Source organism: Plecotus auritus (genome assembly GCF_963455305.1).
Source record: "Plecotus auritus genome assembly, chromosome: 3".
Taxonomy (NCBI): domain Eukaryota; kingdom Metazoa; phylum Chordata; class Mammalia; order Chiroptera; family Vespertilionidae; genus Plecotus; species Plecotus auritus.
Window position 1 is genome coordinate 213788840 of NC_137772.1, and position 26879 is coordinate 213815718.

The 26879-nt window shown below is 46.1% G+C and overlaps 1 pseudogene across 1 annotated transcript; it reads right to left on the minus strand.

Annotated features, from left to right (window-relative positions):
* Positions 1 to 239: 239 nt before the first annotated feature.
* On the minus strand, positions 240 to 26581 carry LOC308244327 (putative tetratricopeptide repeat protein 41; annotated as a pseudogene). The gene is made up of 8 exons: positions 26575 to 26581; positions 22800 to 22951; positions 16537 to 16733; positions 6921 to 7047; positions 5897 to 5924; positions 3374 to 3460; positions 663 to 796; positions 240 to 307 (listed from the first exon to the last, which is right to left on the minus strand). The product of its transcript is annotated as a putative tetratricopeptide repeat protein 41 (transcript).
* Between the last annotated feature and the right edge of the window lie 298 nt (positions 26582 to 26879).

Genomic DNA, 26879 nt, shown 5'->3' on the forward strand with positions numbered 1-26879 from the left:
ATGATAGGAGGTGTGGCCTTTGGGTGGTGATTAGATTGGGAGGGTGGGGCCTCCCTGAATGGGATTAGTGCACTTATAAAAGAGACCCCCAAATTGCTCTCAGGCTCTTTCTTCCACCATGTGAGAACACAGCGGGAAAATAACAATCTATGAACCAGGAACTGGGCTCCCACCTGACAGTGAATCTGCTGGTGCCTTGATCTTGGACTTCCCAGCCTACAAAACTGTGAGAAATAAATTTATGTTGCTTCAGCCAACCAGTCTAGGGTGTTCTGTTGGAGCAGCCTGAGCAAATGAAGACACTTTCCTAATGAGGGAGGGTAAATAGGTAGCAAAAAAAAAATTGAGAGTATATGAAACAGTTGCTTACTTCAACAATGAAGACTTTTTTTTTTTCCAGAGAGGAAGGAAGAGGGATAGAGAGATAGAAACTTCAATGATGAGAGAGAATCATTGATCAGCTGCCTCCTGCATGGCCCACCCTGGGGATTGAGCCCACAACCAAGGCATGTGGTCGAACTGTGACCTTCTGGTTCATAGGTCCAGGCTCAGCCACGAGCCAATCAGGCCAGGCTGAAAACATACTTTAAATAAGCAAAGTATGCAGGTGAAACAATGGGGAAAGTCACCTGTTTCTGACAGAGGTAGATCAGAGCAATTACCTAATTCACAATAGGCATCACTCAGCTTGGTGCTCAGCTGCTTCCTGACGCGTGAAGAGTTGGCCAGAGTGCTTGCATTTTCCTTTATTTTTATCACTTGTTGATAATATTCAATTGCTTTCTTCCTTTGGAGCCTGAAAAAGATAAATTTAATTAAAGTTTTGCATCAAAGGAGCATTGCCGTCATTCGTTCATTAAACAAACATTCACTGAATGCTGGCGCTAGGGCTGGAGTGCAAACCTAAGACTAATTAATCCTTGCCTCAGGGAATTTCCCGAGGTAGGAGGAGAGACTGGAGAGTGAAACAGAGGACTGGCCACTCAGGGAGAGAGAGCACTGAGTACACACCTAAAGTTTTGGGACGTTAATATTGAAGAGTTTTCATTAAGAGAATGACGTGATCTGATTTGCATTTTGGAAAATTCATTTGGGTGGATGTATGGAGGTTAAACTGAAGCAGGCGAGGCTACAGGCAGGGAGACCAGCCAGTCTAGAGCAGTGGTTCTCAACCTTTTCAACTGCTGTAGAGAACGGCTAGCAGGGTCGCCTAAGACCATCAGAAAACACAGATATTTACATTACGATTCATAACAGTAGCAAAATTACAGTTATGAAGTAGCAACGAAAATAATTTTATGGTTGGGGGTCACCACAACATGAGGAACTGTATTAAAGGGTCGCGGCATTAGGAAGGCTGAGAACCACTGGTCTAGAGGAAGAATGATGAGGGTCCGAGCTAAGGCAGTGGCCACAGAGGTCACATTGGATGTTGTGGTCCTGGGGTATCCACACGTGCAGGAGAATGACACGGTTAGGCGCTGGAGCTTAAGTCCGGCAGGCCTGGTAGTGACACGGTGGCTAGGCTCAGAGGCTCGCAATCCGACTTCAGTAATGGGCCCTCCCAGTGAGTGCCAGGCACTCTGCTGAGCTCTTTCCGTGCAGGATCTCTACGTCCTCCCAGGCAGCCTGTGAGGAAGATACTGCCACCGCTCTCGTTTCTCCAGTGAGGAAGTGGATGAGATACCCACATGTTAAGTAGCACGTGCCCAAGTTCTCACTGATGCTCATTTGAACCCAGGCAATCGGACCCCACAGCTCACTACTACTACACAGCACCAGTAATTTTACCCTTAGATGCTCTTATTTGGGCTGTTCGTTTAAAGGTCAATACTCTTCGGAAGAGCATTCCGTGTTAGAGATTACCAACATCACATTCTTCCTGGGAGCAAAAGCTGGAAGAGGTCGGTTTTCTGATGAGAGGAGAACGATCTCGAGAAAAGTGGAAAGCTCAACCGAAAAGCAAGCTAGGGAACAGGGAGAGGGGGGAGAGAGGCTACAAGAGCCAGCCTTCACGACCTCACAGTTTAACCTTGAGCATCCCGGCCATTGGGTCAGCTGAATTAGCTATGAAAGCCAGGCCACAGGCAGGGTGTGGGTGTGTGTGTCTCTGTGGACTCACAAAGAACCTTCTCCCATTCCAGCCTGTCAAGGGAAGTGGACAGGCCCAGCAGATGCCAACAGGGATTAGATCCGGAGGGTAACACCTACACCCTCTTATAAGCACAGATGCTGACGAGGCGTTTCTCCCCCTGACCAAACTCTACTCAGGCTTTTCTGAGCTTTTTCTCAACTAGACCTCAACTTTGGACTTCCATGGTCATCTCTGCATTGTCCACTTAGAGTAAGAATTCCTCTGTGTCGCCCAACTGGTGTGGCTCAGTGGTTGAACGTCAACCTATGAACCAGGAGGTCACGGTTCGATTCTTGGTCAGGGCACATGGCCAGGTTGTGGGTTCCATTCCCAGTGTGGGGCGTGCAGGAGGCAGCCGATCAATGATTCTCTCTCATCATTGATGCTTCTTTCTCTCTCTCCCTCTCCCTGCCTCTCTGAAATTAATAAAAATATATTTTTTAAAAAATCCTGCTGGGTCAGCGTAGCCATCCTCGCTATCTGATCCTCATCACACACATAGTCCTGTTCCTCATTCCCCAGCCCCGCGTGTCAGGCAGCCTGGCCTGCCTTCAGCAAGAATCCTCTTCATCGGTTTAGCCAGGGTCCCCCTGTTTACCCTCATGTTTCCTCTTCCCACCCCACTTTTCCTTGTATTCCGAGTTGAGTCTAATTTCTCTCCCCCTCTGCAAAACCCCTTTACCGTGGCCCTGCCCCTGTCACGAAGGATTTGGACAATGGCTGCCTTGCCTTTCTGTAACACAGGTCACAAATATTGTCTCTAGCAGCTTTAATGATGCTTGTGTGGGGAGCGGAGGAAAGCCAAGAGGACTTCCCCAGCCAGGAGAAGTTGCAGGAAAGCAAGGCCAGAGATCCTGCAGGCCCTGGCCTAGGTCCTGCAGAAGACAGACCAGCGGGCTGTGGGTACCATAGACCACGGGCAGAGGCCTGCACAGAGGCCTGGAGTGGGTACATGGTCCTCACAAGGCCTGTGAGTGAGGCAGGAAACATCGGACTCCTTTGTACTTTTCCTACTGCCGAAACCTCTGCACGTTTGTGGGCTAAGAGTTCCTTGCAAACACGTTACGGTCGGGACAAAGCTCTCAGACATGGCGAGTCCCTCCGAGGCTGGAGCCAGAGAGGTGAGTCACCCCTGATGGGGGGCCCCAGACCTCCCTGCCCTCTTGGGGGTTTTTTGGAGAAGGAGATACACTACTTAAAACATTTCATAAAAACTTGCGTTTCACTATCTCTTAATGGATAATCAGTAAATCTGCTAAAAATTCCATAATTTCTCCAAGTAGGATGTTTTTCTCCCCCAAACACTTCTCCTGATATTTAAGCAGTCTCAAAATTTTGTGTTTGCAAGAGAATTGTTTCCAGCAGCAAATCTGAAAATAAAACACGCGTGTGTTATTTACTGGGCATGATCAACGTTGGCTACATTCGTTGTGCTACCAAAAATAATTCTCCTAAGCATTCTGCACGTTGTATAGGAAGATACAAGATACAGCAGAGCATTTCATAATCGCAGAGCTTCAAGGCCTTCCAAGTGATTTATAAGATCTTTGAGCATCTTTATAAGAAACTAGGGCAAAAAAAAAAAAAAAGAAAGAAACTAGGGCACTATTCTCAGCTCCATCACTACTGACATTTGGGGCTGGATAATTTGTTGTGGGACTGTCCTGTGCATTGTAGCATGTTTAGTGACATCCTTGGCCTCTACCTACTACATGCCAATAACACACACACACACACACACACACACACACTCACCCCAGTCATGACAGCCAAAAATGTCTCCAGACATGGGCAAAGGTCCCATGGGGGGCAAGATTGCCCCTGGTTGAGAACCACTGGACCAGAGGATGGAAATACTTAAGTTGAGCATCTCTTACCCCAATAATCAGAGGTGGGGGATGGATTCACGAGTGTGGGTTAAGCATATTAATCCTAACAATAAAAGCTAGTACAGAAAACCAAAATGTGTCAAGAAAAGACACATTTACATCAGAACACCAGCAGTGTATTTCATGGCAGCTTGGCCACAGGGGTGGCTGGCCAGTAAGCTGGACATTCCAGTAGCACATTCCAAACTGTGGCTTCCTTTAAAGTACTCCTCGGATGCTGATGTGGCCAGGTTGTTCAGGCCTCTGATTGCAGGGAGGAAATTTTGGCCAAGAAGTGATACTTAAGGTCTTCTTTTCCACAAAAGAAGTAAGGTGACAATAGGCAGAGTATTTAATACCATTTCTTCATCACAACCAATAGTTGGGTTTTTTTTCTTAATAAATCAATGACTGACCCACGCTGCGTGGGGCTTGGTTTTCATACAATGTATTTGTGCGTACACGGCCATTATTGGGCCACAGATCTAAGAACATAGATTGAAACCAAATTCTGGGTCTGTTTTACAAAGGAACGGGTCAGACACGGAGTGAGAGTAGAGATGTCACGTGGTGACGAGTCCTAAGAGGAGGCCAGTGTAATAAGGAACAACAAATGATCCAGCCTTGTAATAACAGGCACATGCCCAAGCCCCATAAATCCAATCCGTCAGTAACGGGCCCTACCTGGACACACACCACCTTGAGAATGTCCCTCTGCAGGGGCCCAACCTGTTGCTCCCTTATTGAGAGCTATATATTCTGACAATAATACAGACTTCTAGAAAGTATGAAGTATTTTCAAAGCCATGCTTTGTTCAGAAGAGGGGAAAACCATAATAATGTTCTCAGAGATGTTGTTACAGCATTGCTAGTAGTAAAAAAAAAAAAAAAGAAAAAAAAAAGCAGATTTAGCTCTCTGTGCTATGAATTCAGTCTTTTTTTAAGTATATTTTATTGATTTTTTTACAGAGAGGAAGGGAGAGGGATAGAGAGTTAGAAACATCGATGAGAGAGAAACATCGATCAGCTGCCTCCTGCACACTCCCTACTGGGGATGTGCCCGAAACCAAGGTACATGCCCTTGACCGGAATTGAACCTGGGACCTTTCAGTCCACAGGCCGACGCTCTATCCACTGAGCCAAACCGGTTAGGGCTGAATTCAGTCTTGATTACGAAGGACTGAAGTGGGACGTTCTCTTCGAACGTCTAAGCTTTGGCATGGCTCCCATGAAGCCAGCCTCATCCCTTCACAACCAATGTGTTTCACAGGTCATGCTCCAACACTGATTCGATGTTGGCAGGGACTTCCAGCGAGACTGGGAGAGTCACGAGGGCAGAAGCTAAGCCTGTGGGCTCGTAGCTATTACCCCAACTCCTGGCACAGTGCGCTGGCCTGGCACAGTCCTCAGGGAACATCGGCTGAGTGAATGAATGAATGAATGAATGAAGCCACACCAGACACTCAATGATTGCCTGACAAACAACGTACACCAGAGAAACATTGGGCTCTACTCTGAAAGATGAAAGAGTGGGCAAAATAGCTTAAATCAAACGCTCCTGTTATTTATAACCGAGGCCTCGATTACTTTATAACCCATAGACGGGAATAACAAAATAGCTACCAGTTCTGACGATCTCACTACGGGCCACACGTTGTGTGAAGCGCTTTGTGCGCTGTCTCCGTTAAGCCTGGTAATGGCTCCAAGAGACAGAGAGAATCCTCAAAGGCGCTGAGTCAGAGGTGAGCATTCTTGCCGAGGTCACAGCAGTGAGTGGCACAGAACTTTCCATTGGGTCAGCCTGCAAACAGCCCCCGCTCTGCTCACTACTCCACGCTGCCCTCTAAGGGCGCGAAGTACTTGCAGATGCACACTGAGTCACCGAGTCACTTACCACGTTCCTTAAGTCCCCAAAGGCTGTACTATGCCATGGAGGATACAGATATTGGTGGATGAGAATGGTCCCTGCCATAAAGGGACTTGGAATGTTGAATCTTAAAGATCTGCCCTGACCGGTTTGGCTCAGTGGATAGAGCGTCAGCCTGTGGACTCAAGGGTCCCAGGTTCGATTCCTGTCAAGGGCATGTACCTTGCTTGCGGGCATGTACCTTGCTTGCGGGCGCATCCACAGTAGGGAGTGTACAGGAGGCAGCTGGTTGATGTTTTTCTCTCATCGATGTTTCTAACTCTCTATCCCTCTACCCTCCTCTCTGTAAAAAATCAATAAAATATATTTTTTTAAAAAGAATCTTAAAAATCTCTTTAGATAGAATTCCTTCTATAGAGATGTGTGTCAATGGGTGAGAGGCAGTCTTTTATGAAAACAGGAAGATGTTTGCTTTAAAATAAAGACAGCTTGGTCTTGGGTTGGACTATCTTTGGTCCACAACTTATATTGAAGTCAGTGAAAGTTTATAATTTTCTTAAAGGGCAGTTAAATGGCATCCTAAGCATGGCTAACAGTTATATGTTATGAGTGAAACTTTCATTGTATTCCACAAAGCCACAGTGTGTATTTCAGAAGTAAATCAATACAGACAAGATCATCAAACAACCTTCCCCAACATCTTTATGAAAAGAATGACCAAGTCTGTAACCAGCCTTTTATTAGTTCACTTCAATCCATTACTCAGCTTCCCTTTTTGCTTTATGACCGTTCCTTCCCCCTCCAAAAAATGACACCTACTAGTATTCATTCATTCCATATTGACTCCCATCTATTTACCGCTTCTTGTCATTGATATACAGTTCGGGGCATGGGTTAAAATCATTGCTTCCTCATTGATGAACATAATTAATCGATTCCTCCATTTTTGGGCTAAATTATCAAGGAACCAAGGTGAACAATATCCAAAAACATCTAACAAAATAATGTAAGGAGGAATGCTTGAAGGGTTTCCAATTCTGTCCCACGTTACCTGCACTAACATGTCCTCAGCACTCAAGAACAACTCTTCTGCTTCTTCGGTCTTGCCCAAAAGCTTCAAAAATCTCTCGATGAAGAACATTAACCAGCATTTATCGGTGGCAGTAACCTCAAAGGGCCTGCATCCCAGCATGAGAATGGAAAGAAGAGCAAATAATCTAAATCGTACTTAGAAAAGGCACAAAGAATCCCCGTCCCTGAACTTGATACCGGAGTTAAGTACATTGTCCATATTTTAGTGTTTCTCTCTCAAGGGATCAGCACTTTGCTTTTATTAAGATTTACATACATTACCAAGTATTTTAAACAATGACATAAAAAATAACTCTCATGGCTTTAAATAACCTATACATTTTGAGAACCAGAGGGTCAAAGAAGAGTATTTCTATAGTCCAATCTGTATATTGCTGTAATTTGTATTTGGGGGGGACTTTCAGGAAAGAAGAAAAAAAAAGTGTTTCAATTTCTTGCACAATCCTGCCCTCTGTTGCAAATACCTTGAATTACTGGCTTTAACAGAAAGAACAGATGCTACAAAACAAAATAAGGAGCACACCGTGTGTAAATGTGTGTATGTGCACGTGTGTATGATTATATTCTACTCCACACAAATGAAAACATATAGAATTTTTAACTGAGGACCCTTTTTAATACATGGTACCCCCAAAGTCATCATTTTCAGAATTTCTCCTTCCAAATGTTCCAGTATCTAGACATCTACATTTTTCCACCTGTTGCATTTCAAATTATTGCACTGAATGTGTTTGACACAAATATGTTCCTGTTCCTCATCCGTGCCTTTGCACATGCTATAGGCTACCCAGACCTGAGTACCCTCCTGCTTTCTGTCTGCCAACTTTGCTGTGGATCCATTCCTGCACGGAGTAAATATTTACTGAGCATCTAGGTGTGAGACAGCATTCCAGGCTCATCAGCATAGCAGATGAGGCTGCAGCCCTCAGCCTGCAGGGAGGCTTTGAACCAGAGCTAAGGTGCCTCCAGTTGGAGAGCACAAATGAAATCCGAGCTAAGGGAGAGAGAGCACTGAGGGTCCAAGACGTTTGTCCACTGTGACTGTCCGAGCAAAGGGGCCTGAGGTGGGTATGACAGGGACCCTAAGTGACCGGGACCCTAAGAACTATAAGCAGCTGCTCAGAGCAGGTAGACAAGGGTGGGCTAGACAAACAGCCGAGGGATGGGCTTTTGCCCATTCCAGAAGGATTATTGGGTCCAGATTCCTGTCAAGGGCTCAGGGTGGAATGGACAATGTCCACCACTCTGTTTAATACTCAATTCAGCAATCTATGTGCTCAAAGAAATATGCCTTCATGAACCCTGCCTCCCGCTGACCACATCCTCACGTTCAATCACTTAGCACCAAAACGTGGTTGGAACAGATAAGAAAGTAATTTTCCTCGTTATAAAACTAATATGTGGCCCACCTGGTGTGGCTCAGTGGCTGACCCATGAACCAAGAGGTCCTCAGTTCGATTCCCAGTTAGGGCACATGCCCAGGTTGAGGGCTTGAACCCTAGTCGGGGGTGTGCAGAAGGCAGCAATTAATGTCTCTTTCTCATCGATGTTTCCATCTCTCTATTCCCTCCTCCTTCCTCTCTCTCTAAAAAACACACACAATAAAAACATATATTTTAAAAGCTAATTATGTGTACATTATAGAAAATTGAAAAATATAGAAAAGTATAAGAAAAACTCCTCATAACTGCACCATTCAAAGATGCTAGTAATCTCTGTCAATGTAACTGCTATATGTATTTTTATCTTTTGTGTGCACCCACACTCATTTTTAAAAATTAAAGTTGGGATCATCCTATATATAATGTTTAATGCCTAACTTTTTACTTCCATATTCAACAAATATTGATAAGTCAGTACTATGCTGGATGGTGAATATACTATTCTATCTAATAAAGAGGAAATATGCTAATTCAGTGGTCGGCAAACTCATTAGTCAACAGAGCCAAATATCAACAGTACAACGATTGAAATTTCTTTTGAGAGCCAAATTTTTTAAACTTAAACTTATTCTAATGCCACTTGTTCAAAACAGGCTCACCCAGGCCATGGTATTTTGTGAAAGAGCCACACTCAAGGGGCCAAAGAGCTGCATGTGGCTCGCGAGCTGTGGTTTGCAGACCACTGTGCTAATTGACCATCACTCCATCACAAAGATGGCTGTACCCGCAGCTGAGGCCAAGTTCCCATCAGGAGCTTTAAGGAGCAATCAGCAGGGACCTGAGGCTACGCCCTCCCCCACCCCTGTGGGGCTTGACAGGGGACCTCAGGCCACGCCCCCCACCAGGTGAGGCTTGACAGGGGACTTCAGGCCGGGCCCCCACCCAGCAGGGCTTGATGGGACCTCAGGCCGTGCCCCACACCCAGCAGGGCTTGACAGGGGACCTCAAGGTGCACCCCCAATGCTGGGTCGGGGGAACTCAGGCCGTGCCCCCACCCAGCAGGGCTTGATGGGGGATCTGAGGCTGCCCCCCACTCCCAGTGCTGGGCCAGGGGACCTGAGGCTGTGCCCCCCCCACCTGGTGGAGCTTGATGGGGTACCTCAAGCCATGCCCCCCACCCAGTGGGGCTTGACGGGGGACCTCAGGCCATGCCCCACCCCCATCCTGGCACCAGGCCCAGGGACCTGAGGCTATGCCCCCTGCTCCTCAGGGCTTGACAAGGGTGGGTCTGGATCTAGCCCAATGGGGGGGAGGGGCATCCGGGTCTGGGTCTCACGCAATTTTGAGGCACATGTGGGTGAGCGGGGACTTGACTCTGGGTCGTGTGGTGCACCCCAGACTCTGACAGGAGGAAGGTTTTCATATACGTTTTACTAATTTTCTTTCATCTCTGACACTTCTATTATAAAGAAAGGGCAAATAGCAATATTAAATTATTTCCTCTAATTAATCCTCTTTTAATGTGCATGAATTTCATGCACCGGGCCACTAGTATTGAACATAATATCCATGGTTCTTGCTCTCATGTAACTTATAAGCTATTAGGAAAACATATTATATTGTAAATATTTTTTCATATCCTTAAAAATTGTTTGGGAACACACATATTTATGACTGAATTATATTCCATTTTACAGATTAGCATTAGTCAATGTTTCAGTATTATAAAATGTTATCTAGTGAGAATTATTGGTAGAAATCTTTTTTTAAGTATACTTTCATTGATTTCAGAGTGGAAGGAAGAGGGAGAGAGATAGAAACATCAATGATGAGAGAGAATCACTGATCAGCTGACTCCTGCATGCCCCACTCTGGGGATCAAGCCCGCAACCTGGGCATGTGCCCTGACCAGGAATTGAACCGTGACCTCCTGGTTCATAGGTCAACATTCAACCACTAAGCCATGCCGGCTGGGCAGCAGAAGTCTTTTTAAACCTCCCTGAGTACTTTCTTAGAGCAACTGTTAGAAATATTAATATTTTTAAGGCTTTGGATACATGTTGCCAAATTGCTGTCCAGAATGACTGTCCCAATATAAACTCTCCCTGTAGCATGGAAAACTACGTATTTCCTCACACCTTTACCAATATTATTATTGTTTTTAAAATTCATTATACAAAAAATCATTGTCTGTTTGGCATCTGAAAAATAGCAACTTGTCTTAATTTGCATTTCTTTGATTACTAGTGAAACAGAATATTGTCTTTATTAACAATTTTTAAAAAAATAGCAGCTTGCCCTAGCCAGTTTGGCTCAGTGGATAGAGCATCGGCTTGCAGACTGAAGGGTCCCAGGTTCGATTCCAGTCAAGGGCACATACCCGGCCTGCGGGCTTGATCCCCAGTGTGTGGCATGCAGGAGGCAGCCAATCAATGAGTCTCTCTCATTATTGATGTTTATATCTATCCTTCTCCCTTCCTCTCTGAAATCAATAAAAACATACTTTTTAAAAAAAATTTATATATTCTTCTTCGATTCTAAATGCCATTAAATCTACATGCATCCCTATTTCAGAAATGTTAAGTTTCAAGAAAGCCTGCTTCTTACAACCAGTGAAATCCAGTATTTATTCTTTAGTGAATTCATTCTCCCAACAACCATTCGCTGAGCACTCTGAGTACCTGCTATGGGCCAGGCACTGTCCTGGGTGCAGTATAGGATGAACCCAAACAGACCTGGGCCCTGCACCTGGGCTGTCAGAAGCAAGGGGGGTGGGGGAGGTGCTGACCACCACATGATCATACAGGTGAGTATGAATTCAAACTATGGAAAGAACCATGAAAGAGATGGTGATGTGAACTGGAAAAGTTTTCCATGTATTAGAAATTGATCTGATAATTTAAAAAAAAAAAAAAAGCGTAGAAGGCAAATGAGGGAGGGAGGGTGTGGGACATTCCGGACAGAGTAAAGAACACCTCCAGAGGCAGTAGGGCAGGAAAGAGCCTGGCACTTAGAGAACTGGAAGGTGGAGACCAAAGAGCAGAGAGAGCAAGGCGTTTGGTTCAAGGTCAGGATGGAGACACAGGAAGGGGCCACTCGGCACCCACACCATGTCATGCCTGGTGCTGCTCCAGGCACTTGGGGAGACAGTATGAACGTGAGGGGCAGAGTTCTGCTCTCAAGCAGCTTACATTCCAGTGGCTGAGAGGGTAGTGGGCAGGGGTGAGAGGAGCAAGAAGGGTCCTCAGACTTTTTAAACAGGGGGCCAGTTCACTGTCCCTCAGACCGTTGGAGGGCCGGACTATAGTTTTTTTAAAAAAAACTATGAACAAATTCCTATGCGCACTGTGGGCCCGGGACAAGTCGGCTGCTAAGCAGGACAGGCAGCGGCACCCGGCGGGCCAGATAAATGTCCTTGGCGGGCCGCATGTGGCCCGCGGGCCATAGTTTGAGGACCCCTGAGCAAGATAGATAATTTTAAAAAAAAGAAAAGAAAAGAAGACAAAGTCAGGTAGCCGCAAAAGCTACGCAAAAAGCTAAAACGCGCTAACAAGATATAGAATGACTAGGTATAGCATAGCTTGAGAAAGTGACACGTCAGCTGGGATCTAGATATGTGACCAGAAAGAACTGGTATGATAAAGGAGAAGGAAGAGCCTTCCTGGCAGAGGGAGCAGCTGGTGTCAAATGCACAAGGAAGAATGTACTTGAAGGACAGAAAGGAGGCCAGGGTAGCTGACATCTCGAGGTCAAGAGGAAGAACCTGACAAAATGATGCTACCCAGACATGCAGATGTCATGTAAGGCACTGTAGGCTAAGCTGAGGCATTTGGATTTTAGAATAAGTGCAATAGCAAAGCCACTGGAGTGGTCTTAATCTGGGAAGTGACATGATCTGGTTTACATTCTTAAAAGCTTATCCTGGCTATTTAGCAAACAATAGAATTTATAGGAGAAAAAAATGAAAGTAGCAAGACCAGTTTAGAGGCTTGGGCTCACTAGAGTAAAAAGCTGAAGTCAGGATATCCCCTCTCACCACTCTTATTCATCATCCTACTAGGAGTCCTAGCTAGTGCAATAAGATAGAAAAGGAAATAAAGTTATATTGGATCCAGCCAGTGTGGCTCAGTGGTTTAGCATCGACCTATCAACCAGCAAGTCATGATTCGATTTCTGGTCAAGGCACATGCCTGGGTTGTGGGATCAATTCCCAGTAAGGGGTGTGAAGGAGGCAGTGCAATCAATGATTCTCTCTCATCGTTGATGTTTCTATCTCTCCCACTCCCTTCCACTCTGAAGTCAATAAAAATATATTTTAAAAAGATATACTGGGAAAGAAAAAAATACATCTTTTTTTACAAATGATATGATTGTCTATGTAGAAAATCCAAAAAAAATCAACAAGGTTAATACACAAAAGCCAATTGCTCTATGTACCAGCAAAGCACATTAGAATTAGAAACTTAAAACACAAAATCATTTATCGTAGCACTCCAAAAATGAAATACTCAGGTATGAATGTAACAAAATATGTACATGGCCTATATGCAAAATCTACAAAACTGTGGTAAAAGATATCAAATAAGTTTTAAATAAATAGAGAAATGTTCCATTTTGATGTATTGGAAAACTCAACATTGTTACGACTCTTGGCCTACAGATTCAATGCAATCTCAATAAAAATCTTCTGTAGACATCCAGTTGATCTTTGAGAAAGTAGCAAAGACAACTCAATGGAGATAGTCCTGTAACAATTAGACATCCATATGCAAAAAGTAATAATCTAGACACAGATATTATACCTTTCTCTCAAAAATTACTCAAAATGAGACCTATATCCAAATATAAAATGAAATACTAAAAACTTTTATTTTTTTATTTTTATTTTTTTAAATATATTTTATTGATTTTTTACAGAGGGGAAGGGAGAGGGATAGAGAGTTAGAAACATCGATCAGCTGCCTCCTGCACGCCTCCCACTGGGGATGTGCCTGCAACCAAGGTACATGCCCTTGACTGGAATCGAACCTGGGACCCTTCAGTCTGCAGGCTGACGCTCTATCCACTGAGCCAAACCGGTTAGGGCGAAATACTAAAAACTTTTAGAGATGCCCTAGCTTGTTTGGCTCAGTGGATAGAGCGTTGGCCTGCGGACTGAAGGGTCCAGGTTCGATTCCAGTCAAGTGCATGTACCTTGGTTGCGGGCACATCCCCAGTGGGAGGTGTGCAGGAGGCAGCTGATCGATGTTTCTCTCTCATCGGTGTTTCTAGCTCTCTATCCCTCTCCCTTCCTCTCTGTAAAAAGTCAATAAAATATATTAAAAAATAAAAACTTTTAGAAGAAAATCTATGTGACCTTTGATTGGGCAATGACTTGTTAAATAAAACATCAAAAGCATAATCCATGAAAGAAAATATTAAGTTAGACTTTATTAAAATTAAAAACTTCTGCTTTGTGAAAGTCACTGTTAGAATGAAAAAAACCAGACTAAGAGAAAATATTTGTAAAGTACATTATCATGAAAAGCTGCTCATGTCCCATTTACTGCATCCTTCCAGCATTTACCCTTTGCCCTGATAAGAAAGTCTGCCCCTCAAAGATAAGATGATTTTCCCTATCCCACCACATCCGCCAGCCATCTGTCAAGATGGAACCACGCTGGGGACCCATCCTTCCGCCACATCTACTCTTATTCTCTCTCTTCTCATCTTTAACATTGTCCAAAAAATGGGACTGCAGCCAGAAATGGGTTTTCTTCACTTTTATGTGGCTCAGGGCTCCAGCCTGAAACAAGAGTATCACGTCTCAGACCATCTGTAAAAGCTGATTCGACCATAGGAGGTGTCCTCAGGCTCTAAGACCTCTCGACTGGCTATCAATCAGAGCTGCAGCTTCCCCAGGTGCGTCAAGCAGGAGGCGCAAGCTCAGGCGCCAACAAGCAGCCGGAAGGAGCGAGTTTTAGGTTCTGAACTTGGCATCTTTCCGTCACCCTAGCCTAGACTAAATGTTACCGTGTAGTTGGAAGCTGTGAGGATTAGCAATTGTGGCATATTGTGTGCAAAGAGGTAAACGGTAGTAAGTTAAGCGGCTTGTTCTCCTTGCAGCCACGAGGGGGCGCCGAACCACACGGTCCGGAGGGAGGAACTGGGAAACCGGGCGGGCGCTCCCTGCTGTACCTACAGCCTCCTGCCCCTGGAGCCACATCCCTGCGCCATCAAACGGAACAGACCGGCCACCCTGGAAACTCACTGCATTTCCAGAAGCAGGCGGGGGTCAAAAGTGTAAGTGGCCTATTTACCTTTCGGAACAAAATGGAGATAATGAAGAATGAGCCTGGCAAAGGGAATTCCGACTCATCTCCCGTGTGGGGAGGGAGGCTAGGCACTTTGGTTGGGAGGATGCTCTGCTGTCCTCAGAACAGGCCTGGCCCTCGCGTCCTCCAGCCTCTTCCTCCCGCTGGTGGAGTTGGGAAAGGAATCTGTCCTATGTCCGCTCCCTGCAGGCCAGTCCTGCCTCCGATGATGCCTGGCTCACCTGTGCCAGGTACCTGCCCACCCTAATTCCTGCTCACACCTGGGCCCCTCGACTCACCTGGGCTTGCGCTTCCACTGCTGACTTCCTAGGGCTGCCTGCTGCCCCTCTCTGATCCACACTGCCTTACCTGTGGAACAATTGTGGGTTCTTCCTCATGCCCCCAAACAATTTGTAGCAGACTTTTACTAAAAATGTAGGGGTATCAGAGGAGAGTTTCCACCCAGCACTTGCTTTCTTTACTCTTGGCCACTGAGCATAAGTGGGCCCTGGCAGGGTCTTCCCCCGCCGCGGATAATACATACCCCGAGTGAAGGAGTGGCAGCCTTGTCCAGAAGCTAGGGCCTCCATCTCTGGTGGAAAGTCTGACACTTGTAACACAATGTATTAAGTCATTTGTGTATTTCATGCATCGAAGGGAGCTAGTCTTCCATTTACATTCCATAAGCCTATTCATCAAGGTCTTAACTAATATTATGACTTGGGTGGGTCCACAGGTAAATAGGAGCCTGTCACCTTCAGCAGTCAGACCAATGCCACTCATCTGCCCAGGGGGCCCCTCCTCTGAGAGGGATCCCGGAACCGAACCATCAGGCAGAGCCAGCCCCGCCCTCTTCCGAACTGGCACAGCTCTGGGGGTTGCCCTGGCCAGGCCGCACATGCAGTTCCCACCGCGTGGAGTAGTTCTCTGGCTGCACATCTTCCCCACTGTGTGCGTGGAAAGCACCTAAGGACTTGGGGCTGTATCCCAGTCACTCATGCACCCCCCAGAACCTACCACAGCATGGGAGACAGAGGAGGTAATGACAGATGTTTGCAGAAGGAATCCATAAGAGGCCAAGAAGGAAGGGAAGGGAATGGAAAGGAAGGGAAGGAGGGGACAGCAGCAGAGATGAGGTGGAGAAAGGAAAGGGAAGGGAGGGGAGGGGAGTGGAGTGGAGGGAAGGGGAGGGGAGGGAAGGGGCAGAGATGAGGTGGAGAAAGGAAGGGAAGGCAGGAAGGGAGGAGGGTCTAGCAGGAGAACATAACCAATCCTGTATCCCTGCCCAACTACAAATCCTCCTCTCTCCAGAATGCCTTTTTTTTTTTTTTTTTTTTGACATTTATTAACACATGCTCTGACATCAGAGTCAACTGGGTTCACATTTAAAAACATCTGCATAGCCGAACCCGGTTTGGCTCAGTGGATAGAGCGTCGGCCTGCGGACTGAAGGGTCCCGGGTTCGATTCTGGTCAGGGGCACGTGCCTTGGTTGCGGGCACATCCCCAGTGGGGGGTGTGCAGGAGGCGGCTGGTGGATGTTTCTCTCTCATCGATGTTTCTGGCTCTCTATCCCTCTCCCTTCCTCTCTGTAAAATATCAATAAAATATATTTAAAAAATAAATAAATAAATAAATAAATAAATAAATAAATAAATAAAAAAAACATCTGCATACCCTTAACTTTGAGAGGAATCCACGGGTAGTCAAGAAGGGAATAGGACATTCTGCAGAGCCGGATGATCCAATGGAGCAACCCTGGGGATCCATCAGCCACTGATGTTGATGCCATATGGTGGTCCCTCCAGAATGAATGAGTGAATGAATGAATGAATGAATGGGAATTATGAGTCACTAAATGTTAAATATGCCAAACACGGTATAAAAATGATGCAACTTACCTAGGACTTGGGAGAAAGCTGCACAAATGCCCCCAGGAGCCGCTCATTTTGAAATGCCAGGCCAGCTCCATACACTCTCCAGAAAGCAAGTTGCTGTTGGAAGCTTCTGACCAAGATTCGCTGAAAATGTGTTTTCTTATGATTCACTGGATTCTGAAAGACGTGTGGACTGCTTTCTCAAACAGGGGTGTTTACACCTATTTGAAATATTAATTATAGTCTAACTAGAGCCCCGATGCACAAAATTCATGCAAGAGTAGGCCTTCACAGCCCAGGCTTCATCTGGAAGGACATCTGGATGGCCATTCAGTCGATTTGCATATTATGCTTTTACTAGAGGCCCGGTGCATGAAATTCATGCACGGGTGTGTGTGTGTGTGTGTGTGTGTGTGTGTGTGTGTCCCTCAGCCCAGCCTGCACCCTCTCCAATCTGGGACCCCTCGAGGGATGTCCGACTGCCCATTTAGGCCAGATACCTCTCACAACCCCACTGCTGGCTCCCAACCACTCACCTGCCAGCCTGCTCTATTGCCCCTAACCGCTTCTGCCTGCCAGCCTGATCACCCCCTAACCACTCCCCTGCCAGCCTGATTGATGCCTAACTGCTCCCCTACTGGCCCAATTGCCACTAATTGCCCTCCCCTGCAGGTCTGGTTGACCCCAACTGCCCTCGCCTGTAGGCCTGGTTGCCCCCAACTGCCCTCCCCTGCAGGCCGGGTCCCCCCAATTGCCCTCCCCTGCAGGCCTGGTTGACCCCAACTGCCCTCCCCTGCTGGCCCGGTCACCTCCAACTGCCCTCCCTTGCTGGCCTGGTCACCCCCAACTGCCCTCCCCTGCAGGCCTGGTCCCCCCCAATTGCCCTACCCTGCAGGCCTGGTCACCCCCAACTGCCCTCCCTTGCCAGCCTGATCAACGCCTAACTGCTCCCCTTCCAGCCCAGTCACCCCTAACTGCCCTCCCCTGCAGGCCTGGTTGACCCCAACTGCCCTCCCCTGCTGGCCCAGTCACCCCTAACTGCCCTCCCTTGCCAGCCTGGTCACCCCTAAATGCCCTCCCTTGCCAGCCTGATCCACGCCTAACTGCTCCCCTGCCGGCCCAGTCACACCTAACTGCCCTCCCCTGCAGGCCTGATCACCCCCAACTGCCCTCCCCTGCAGGCCTGGTCACCCCCAACTGCACTCCCCTGCAGGCCTGGTCACCCCCAACTGCCCTCCCCTGCAGGCCTGGTCACCCCCAACTGCCCTCCCCTGCTGGCCCAGTCACCCCCAACTGCCCTCCCTGCTGGCCTGGTCGCCCCCAACTGCCCTCCCATGCAGGCCTGGTCCCCCCAACTGCCCTCCCCTGCAGGCCTGGTTGACCCCAACTGCCCTCCCATGCAGGCCTAGTCACCCCCAACTGCCCTCCCCTGCAGGCCTGGTCACCCCCAACTGTCCTCCCCTGCAGACCTGGTTGCCCTAACTGCCCTCCCCTGCCGGCCTTCTTGTGGCAGCCATCTTGTGTCCACATGGGGGTGGCCATCTTTGACCACATCGGGGAGGCCATCTTGTGTGTTGGAGTGACGGTTAATATGCATATTACCTCTTTATTATATAGGATTATTAGAGATGCATCTGACTTTTTTTTTTTAAATATATATTTTATTGATATTTTACAGAGAGGAAGGGAGAGGGATAGAAAGCTAGAAACATTGATGAGAGAGAAACATCGATCAGCTGCTTCCTGCACACCTCCCACTGGGGATGTGCCCGCAACCAAGGTACATGCCCTTGACCGGAATCGAACCCAGGACCCTTGAGTCCGCAGGCCGACGCTCAATCCACTGAGCCAAACTGGTTTCGGCCATCTGACTTTTTAGTAAATGAAAGCATCATAGCAAACAGATTAACAGCTCTGTGGCCATAATTAGAGAAAACAAGGTAGTTTGAAAAAACCCACTAAAATATTAAAATGTATCTCCTTATAAATCAGTCTGCATTTGCCAAAAAATTAAAGTTATGATCCCTGACCTAAATCTGAGAAGTGTGTGAGCATGCTGATTTTCATATTGTCTTCCCCCTCCACTAAGGAAATATTTGTGACCTACTTTTCTATTTTAAATATACACCATGGTTACTGCTTAAATAAGCACTTTCACATATTTGAGGGCATGCATTTAGGAGAAGTTAATCCACTGCCTGGATCTCATATAGGCCAAGAAAACTAACACAAAATGAATGTTGAAGTCAAGACGATTATCTCTTCATTTCCAAAGGGAAGTGGTTCCAACAGATCCATTTTAAGTTCTACTTGACACTTTTTCTTACAAAATGAATGTGTCACACAGCTGGATAGCAGACCAAGCCGAGCTCTTCATAAGACGTACAGCGAGCCCTAGCTTGGTGGACAGAGCGTCAGCCTGTGGACTGAAGGGTCCCAGGTTCGATTCCGGTCAAGGGCATATGCCTGGGTTGCAGGTTCAATCGCCAGTAGGGGGCGTGCAGGAGGTAGCCAAGCAATGATTCTCTCATCATTGGTGTTTCTATCTCTCTCTCCCTCTCCCTTCCTCTCTGAAATCAATAAAAATATTTTTTAAAAAAAAAAAAAAAAAGATCTACAGCAAAAGGGGAGCGCATTATTCAAATACCCACCGTTCGTTTCTGATGGTGTGATTTCCATGTTATCTAGCCATTTGGAGAGACTCCGTGCTAGCTGGTCTGAAGTGTGCAAATCTGCCCAGGCGGCATGTGCAGTGCTTAGGAAACCCACAGGAGGAAAAGAAAACTCCCCTCCCCACTGTGTGTAGCTCAGGCATTGTTGTGGGTCATAAATTGGGAAAGTGAGGTGGGGAATGAGAGAAAAAGAGAGCTGCGACAAATATTACCTTGAGTCCAAGATTTGGAGTGTTAAACACGATGCTTAAAGAGTGCAAAACATTTTCACTCCAGTTGGTGTTCCCAATGGTTAGAGCATTGGCACGTGCACCGAAGGGTCTCAGGTTCGATTCCCAGAAAAGGGAATTGTCACTTTGTTCAGCGATACTACCTTAAGTTAAATGATTTTACTTTGCAATAAAATAAACACCTAAGAAGATATTTCTAAATTCCTTTTGCATCCTTTCTCACCCCTCTTTGTCTAATAATAGCAACTATCTTATACTAACCGCTTGCTCTGAGCCACACTTTGTGTGGAGTGTGTCCCCAGGTACTAACTGTATTAGGTATGGTTTTCTTTATTTTCTCTATCTCATGATGTTTTGACATCTGTTGGGGGTCTCACAGATCCAGAGAAAGACGGCTCCTCCCAAGGCCAGCTAATTCCTAGGGGTGGTGGACAGCTTGCCTGGATCAGGCCTTTCATGTGCAGACCAGCCAATCCAAGGCCACACCCTGACCCGCCTTCTTATCTAACGCTCACTCACCAAGCCAGCATTTCATCCCAGGGCAGGCACCAGACAGCCACACAGGAATAGCCTCCCAGGGCAGGCGCCAGACAGCCACAGAGGGACAACATCCCAGGGCAGGTACCTGACAGCCACAGAGGGACAGCCTCCCAGGGCAGGCACCAGACAGCCACAGAGGGACAGCCTCCCAGGGCAGGTACCTGACAGCCACAGAGGGACAGCATCCCAGGGCAGGTACCTGACAGCCACAGAGGAATAGCCTCCCAGGGCAGGTACCAGACAGCCACAGAGGAATAGCCTCCCAGGGCAGGTACCTGACAGCCACAGAGGGACAGCCTCCCAGGGCAGGTACCTGACAGCCACAGAGGGACAGCCTCTATGCCACAAAGCCCGTCGGAATTATTCAAACTGTCCAACCCTAAACTGCTTACTCTGCTCTGCCTGGTTTTCTTATGGAAACCCCAATAAAGGCTTCGGCTTTGGCTTTTCTCTGGCTCCTGGCTCCTGCCTCCTGACCACCCTGATACTTCCCGTGGGCCCTGTGTGGAGTGGCATGTCTCCTTCTCACAGGAAAAGTAAATCAATTATTCCCTTGACATTAGGCTTCTTCATACCACCACTCAGTCCCTCCTCTATAAATTAAATCCCGGTACACATTTAATACACTCACTCATCCAGGCCTCCTACCAACCCCCTAGAAAGCAGAGGAGGAAACCGAAGCCCAGAGAGGCTAAGTGTCTTCTCAGGGGGGATCAATGGTGTTGGAAGGAGGCTTGACTTGGGATGGTAAACACTCAATGCAATATACAGATGATGTCTTAGAGAATTGTACACCTGAGACCTCTGCAGTTTTATTAACAAACTAGAGGCCCGTTGCAGGAAGATTCCTGCAAGAACAGGGCTTCCAGCGGGCTTCCCTCTCGCCACCGCCACCTCTCCCGCCCCCTGTGCTTTCCCTCCCGCAACTGCCGCCCCCCTGCGCTTTCCCTCCCGCCACCACCGCTGTGGGGCGCTTTCCCTCCTGCAGCCACCCCGTGCTTTCCCTTCCCTCCCGCCGCCTCTGCCCCCCACCCCGCACTTTACCTCCCTCCCCCCCGCCGTCGCCCCCGCACTTTTCCTCCCGCCGCCACCCCCCCAAAGTGCCCCCCCATGCTTTCCCTCCCGCAGCCACCCCTCACTTTCTGCTTTCCCTCCCTCTTCCTTCTATGCTGTCTTCAGTCTTCATACCGTCTGCGTATGCAGATTAACCGCCATCTTGCGTTGGGTTAATTTGCATACTCGCTCTGATTGGCTGGTGGGCGTAGCGGAGTGATGGCTAATTTGCATGTTTCTCTTTTATTAGTGTAGATGTCACCCCCACCCCAATAAATTCAATAAAATAATCAAAATAAAAATAAATACTAAATGTCTTATCTGATTCGTTCTCACAGTAAGCAGAGCTGGTATTTAAGCTGAGGGTCTGGCTCCAGAGGCAGGTTCATAACCACTGCACCACACTGCTCAGGTGCTGCTGGGCAGCCCCTCCTCCTGCAGAGCTCTGGTCACTCTTTCCCCAGGAAGCCATCCCCAAAGGTCAAGCCCCTTCATCAGAGGCTCTCACGACACTGCATACTGATCTGTGGCAGCACTTGTGTCAGTTACAATTTTATGCTTATGTGTGTGAAGATATTAATATCTGCCATTTCCTTCTAGAACAAAAGCTCCATTGCTGTGCTAGCACCATGTCCCTCTCGGCTTATAGTGCCTTTCCCATAGTAGGTGGTCAATAATTATGGGTTGAATGTATGGTGGTTGCCATGTATTAAATTATAAAGCCCTGGCCAGTGCTGCACAGCGGTTACAGCATCGTCCCATGCACAGGAAGGTCATGTGTTTGATTCCTGTTGATGTTCTCTCTCTCTCTCTCTCTCTTTCTCTCTCTCTCTCTTTCTCACTAACTCACTTACTTCCCCTCTCTCTAAAATCAATAAGCATATCCTTAGGTGAAGATTTTTTTAAATAAGCAAATTACAAAACAATGTGGTGTGTAATGTCATTTACCTAAGTGTGTGTATATATATATATATATATATATATATATATATATATATATATATATATATGTGTGTGTGTGTGTGTGTATGCATCCATAGGAAAAAGAGGGCTGTACACGTTTAACAGTGATAAGACTGTGAGTATATTTAATTTCCTATTTTCTTCTTCTTTACATATTTTCTATGAGAAACATGTATTACTTACATAATTGATAACTATATATATTTTAAAGTTTTAGAGAACATGCTTCACAAAGTAATGATTGATACTAAAAAGTATTAGAGGTTCCACTAACCCAACATTACTTCAGACGGGGAAAACTACAAATAGTAACTAACCCATGGGATTTGGTAAGTGCAAAATCAGTGTAGATGAGGCAGATCAAAATATACAACATAAAAAACACAACAGAGACCAAATAAATGCCTGACCTACGTATAAAACAGGGGGCAGAGCCCGACAGGAGCAACGGCCACTGTTTCCAGAACCAGATGTCCCGTGTCTGGATTCCAAGTCCACCACGACCTTAGGCCTTTGACAGCCACCTTACGTCCCTGTGCGCAGTCCCCTCTGGGTAAACAGGAAGATGGTCACAGTCTTTCTTTCATAGGGTTATTGAGCGAAGTAAATGTGTTCAGATTTCACAAGTTCATAGAAAGGTGCCTGGCCCATTGTAAGTGCTATATAAGTATTTGTTCCATAACATATACAGCAGTAACTGTAAGCGGTGCTGGCTACAGCTATCCTGGTAGATATGCAATATAATGCAAAGGTGTTATGTGCATTCTAGATCACCGGGTTTTCTTCTTGTGAAACAGGTATTATTTTAAAAAAGAGATTACCTTAGGGCCTGAAAGCCCATAAATGCCAATCAGTTCTTGTGTTCCATCCAGTACAAGTACACATGGCTTTAAACTGATGGAAGCAATGAACACTTCTACCAAAGCGAAAAGACCAAGACATGTGAGTCTTCATTAAGAATGTCGGTTTCAAGCTGAGTACCTATAGCATAGAAATGTGCTTTCATTCAGTGGAAATGATCCCATCATTTGCTAGAATATGTAAATGGGATGGGGAAACAGAAGGGGTTGGGAACAATGGGTGCTAATAATCACAGTTGTACAGCTGGCACATATATGTATATGTGTGATTAGCAGACTCCAAGTATTCATTCCAAAGAGATAATGATATTTACCACCAGATGTCTCCTATACATTTTCAGGGTGTTATATAAAAAAATATTTTGTATGATCCAACGTATTACTCTCACTTTCCAAAATGCAAAAATCATGTTACAAAGAGTTGGATGGGGAGAAGAGAAGTCAGGCTGGCATGATCTGTGAAGTGTCTGCAGCCCGTTCACACTGGGTGCCTGTTTAAAGGTCATGGTCACCACTCCAGGTGGCCCAGCAGTGCATTCATATGGCATCTCTCACCCACTGCTTAGTCTCTTTGGTCCTAGCCCATCTTCAACCCAACATAACCAATCCGAAACTTCTCTGCCCACAATATTGGACCCCAGCTCTTGGATTCTGAAAGTCACCAGGGAGAATTAAGTTATGAGCCAGCTAAAGGTCCAGGAAGTGATTTGAGAAGACCAACTTTCAAACTGTGATGAAGTGACACAGTAGCAGCAACCCAACCTTATAATCAGCTGCCTAATATTCTGAGAGCATTTTACTACACACGACTCCATCTGCTTTTATGTTTCAAAAGCAATATTCTCTGTAGAAACTTGGGCATATTAGAATCTAAAAAACCAAGTTACCCAAAGAAGCTTTAATGGATTAAGTCTCTCAAATGCATTAAGATTCTGTTAAGAGTCACTTGGAGCAATTATGGTTGACAAATATTTACTGGTTGCCTATTAGGTGAAAGGTTCTGTGCTAGATGATTAGAAGATAGAGGAGAGAAAAATTATCCATAATATAAAGTCAAGGAGTTAAGGGAAGTGGAAATGGGTCCCATAGACAAATAACCACTTCTCAAGGTGGAATAGGAGCCTGGAGTTGGATATAGAACCAGCACAATGAAGAAGAGCTTCATACAGAGGACACTTGAGCTGAGCCTTGAGGATGAAATGAGCACAGGCAGAAATGAGAGCAAGGCTATCTCAAGCTGGACAAGGCGTGGGTGAAGGGCTGGAGGTAGGGAAGTACAGGAACATTCGGAAAACAGGAAGCTGTTGGCGGTGGAACTCAACAGGGGTGTTCCAAGGGCTCTAGACATCCTACAACACAGGACAGTCCCACCCAATGAAGCTCTGTCCCTATCTACCTGACTTTCAAATGTTCTGTAAGTCACAGAATTGGGCGAGGGGGGGGGCGTACTTTATAATTAAAGTACTAGCCTAGACACCAACCCTATTTTACATGTGAACATATTTTTTGAGTGGGTTAAAAACACACTGAATTTTCTAGGAATGCAACTGCCAATTAAAATGATAGATTATATAGTATTTAATCTTAAATGATACCAAGATTTCTTCACCGTTTCATAAATTCACAACCCCGATAGCGGTATTGCGCATGATGGTTGAGCCTTGAATACGTCACCCCCACATCAGCATACACTTACAGCTATCACTTTCACGGTTGTTTTCCGTATACAGGCAGGCACCTGCCTACTTCAGTGTGCCTTCCATTGAAATCAGGTCTAGCATTTACATGTTGACATACATACTATTTTATCACAAATTATTTTCTCTATCTCATCTTTTATGTTATAGTAGAGGGCTGTATTGACTTTTATAGATATTTTTATATCATAAAATGACGTAAGATCAATGTCTTGAAAGTTATATATAAATGTGAGACATAAAGGAGAAAAAAGTATCAAAAAATAGTTTGAGCTTGTGCAACACAATAAAAACTATGTTTCAAGAAGAAGAGAAAAATTAAACCTGATGCTTTGAGGGTTTTTTTAAATATATTTTTATTGATTTCAGAGAGGGAGAGAGAGAGAGAGAGATCAATGATGAGAGACAATCACTGATAGGCTACCTCCTGCACATGCCACACTGGGGATCAAGCCCAAAACCCAGGCAGGCTCCCTGACTGGAAATTGAACCGTAACCTCCTGGTTCATAGGTCGATGCTCAACCACTGAGCCATGCTGGCAGGGCCATCCTTTGAGTTTTTTTAAAAAAAATCTTTAAAATATGGGGAATGCCAAGATTTCAGGCCTTAAATGACCGAATTCTAAAGCAGAAGGGGTTCTTGGACATCATCTAGTCTACTCCAAAGCCCTCATTTTGTAGATGAGGAAACTGAGGCCTCGAGAGGTAAAGGGACTTGAGCACACAGATAAGAGCTTTAAGACACTTACTTTTCTAATAGTTTTTCTTCAAACGACAGGTAATCGTTTAAAGAGTGCATTTTGAGCTGTGTGTGTCACCATTTCTTGGTGTTGATGGTTCGTCAGCCGTCACATCTGGGAGGCATGGATTGCTCAGCTTTCCCACAGCTGGTGTAGAGGTTAAGTGGTAAAACGAATGTGAACAAACCTCAAAAAAGTACACAAGCCTAGCAATCCTAAAGCCCAATCTCACTAATAATCATCATCAAAAAATAACCCTGGGCCAAAAAAAAAAAAAATACTGTACTCAAGGATGATGCTGGTGGGTTTATATCTTGGAAAACATACGTTCAGTATTTCTAAAATCATATGTTGGGTGATTAGAATCATTTTTCCTCAAAATTATGTTGATGATAAGGTCAGCATTATTAGTATTGGAAAATGACCTCAAACATTTCTCTTTATTCTGGCAGGACCAACTGTCTCTACTGAATGACAATGGCCTATTACCTAATTACAATGGTAACTTCTCAAGTATTTAAACACGCAGTTGGGACAGGTAAATTTATGGAGAGAGGAAAACAGTTAATTGATATCATTCCATGATACTTTGTAATAAAATGACTTATGATGGACCAACTTTTTCACTTTTCAGCAGTGTTGTCTCCGATCAACACAGATTTATTGAGAACCTTCTATGCCAGGCATTGAGTATGACAATGGCCAATAATATAGACATGGTTCCTTGAGAGGGAGACAATAAAACGCATGACAGGACCAGGTGTGACTCACCTGAGGGACCACGGAGGCAAGCTCACAGTATTTGAGGGAGACACCCATACAAGCTAGAATACAATGGGACTGGCCCTATCCTTGCCCCTGGTCAAAGTTGGGGGTGAGGGAGAGAGGCACCCATCAGCTCCTCTTACCGAGAGTGTGACCTTTAACTAGGGCCTTAAGCGATCTGAGAAAATGGAAGAGCAATCCAGAAGGGACAGACATGGGGAATGGAAGTGACTGGCTGCTCCGAGGAGCAAAGGGAGAGAGACACTAGAGAAGTCAGCCTGGCCCAACCCTGCCAAGAATTCCCGCTAGTATTTCTGCCCATTGCCCGTCACTAAGTGCAAGCTCTCCGAGAGCCAATGGTGGGACGAGGACCTAGTGGAAATCCTCTAAAAGAGCCAGCGGAGGCAAGTCAGTGCAGTAATGAGGACCAGGGGACTCCGGCCCAGCAAAGACCTGAGCTGAAACTCGCTGCTCTGCCCACGTGTAGGGGTGTGACCCATCTCCTCACCTGGGTCTGTGGCGCTGGGTGTTGAGAGCCTTACCTGACATGTTGATAAAACCCTTGGCACATCACCTGGCGCCAGAAAGCCAGTTCAGTAAGTGGAAGCCATTATTCAGGGCTGCCACCAGGGTATGGGGGTAACAGGGTGAGGAAACATAAAAGTCAGTTGTTCTACGGACCTTCTGGGAAGCGTGTTGCAAAAGGGATACCAGCTGTCCACAAGGCAGGTGAGGGGTAAGGGAGTGGTGAATGCTGGCCACAGGCAGCTCCCATCTGCACGATCCCCTTACCCAAGCAGGGGTGAGGACAGAGGAGCAAAAATGTGAGCTCTCCACCGGGGTGCCC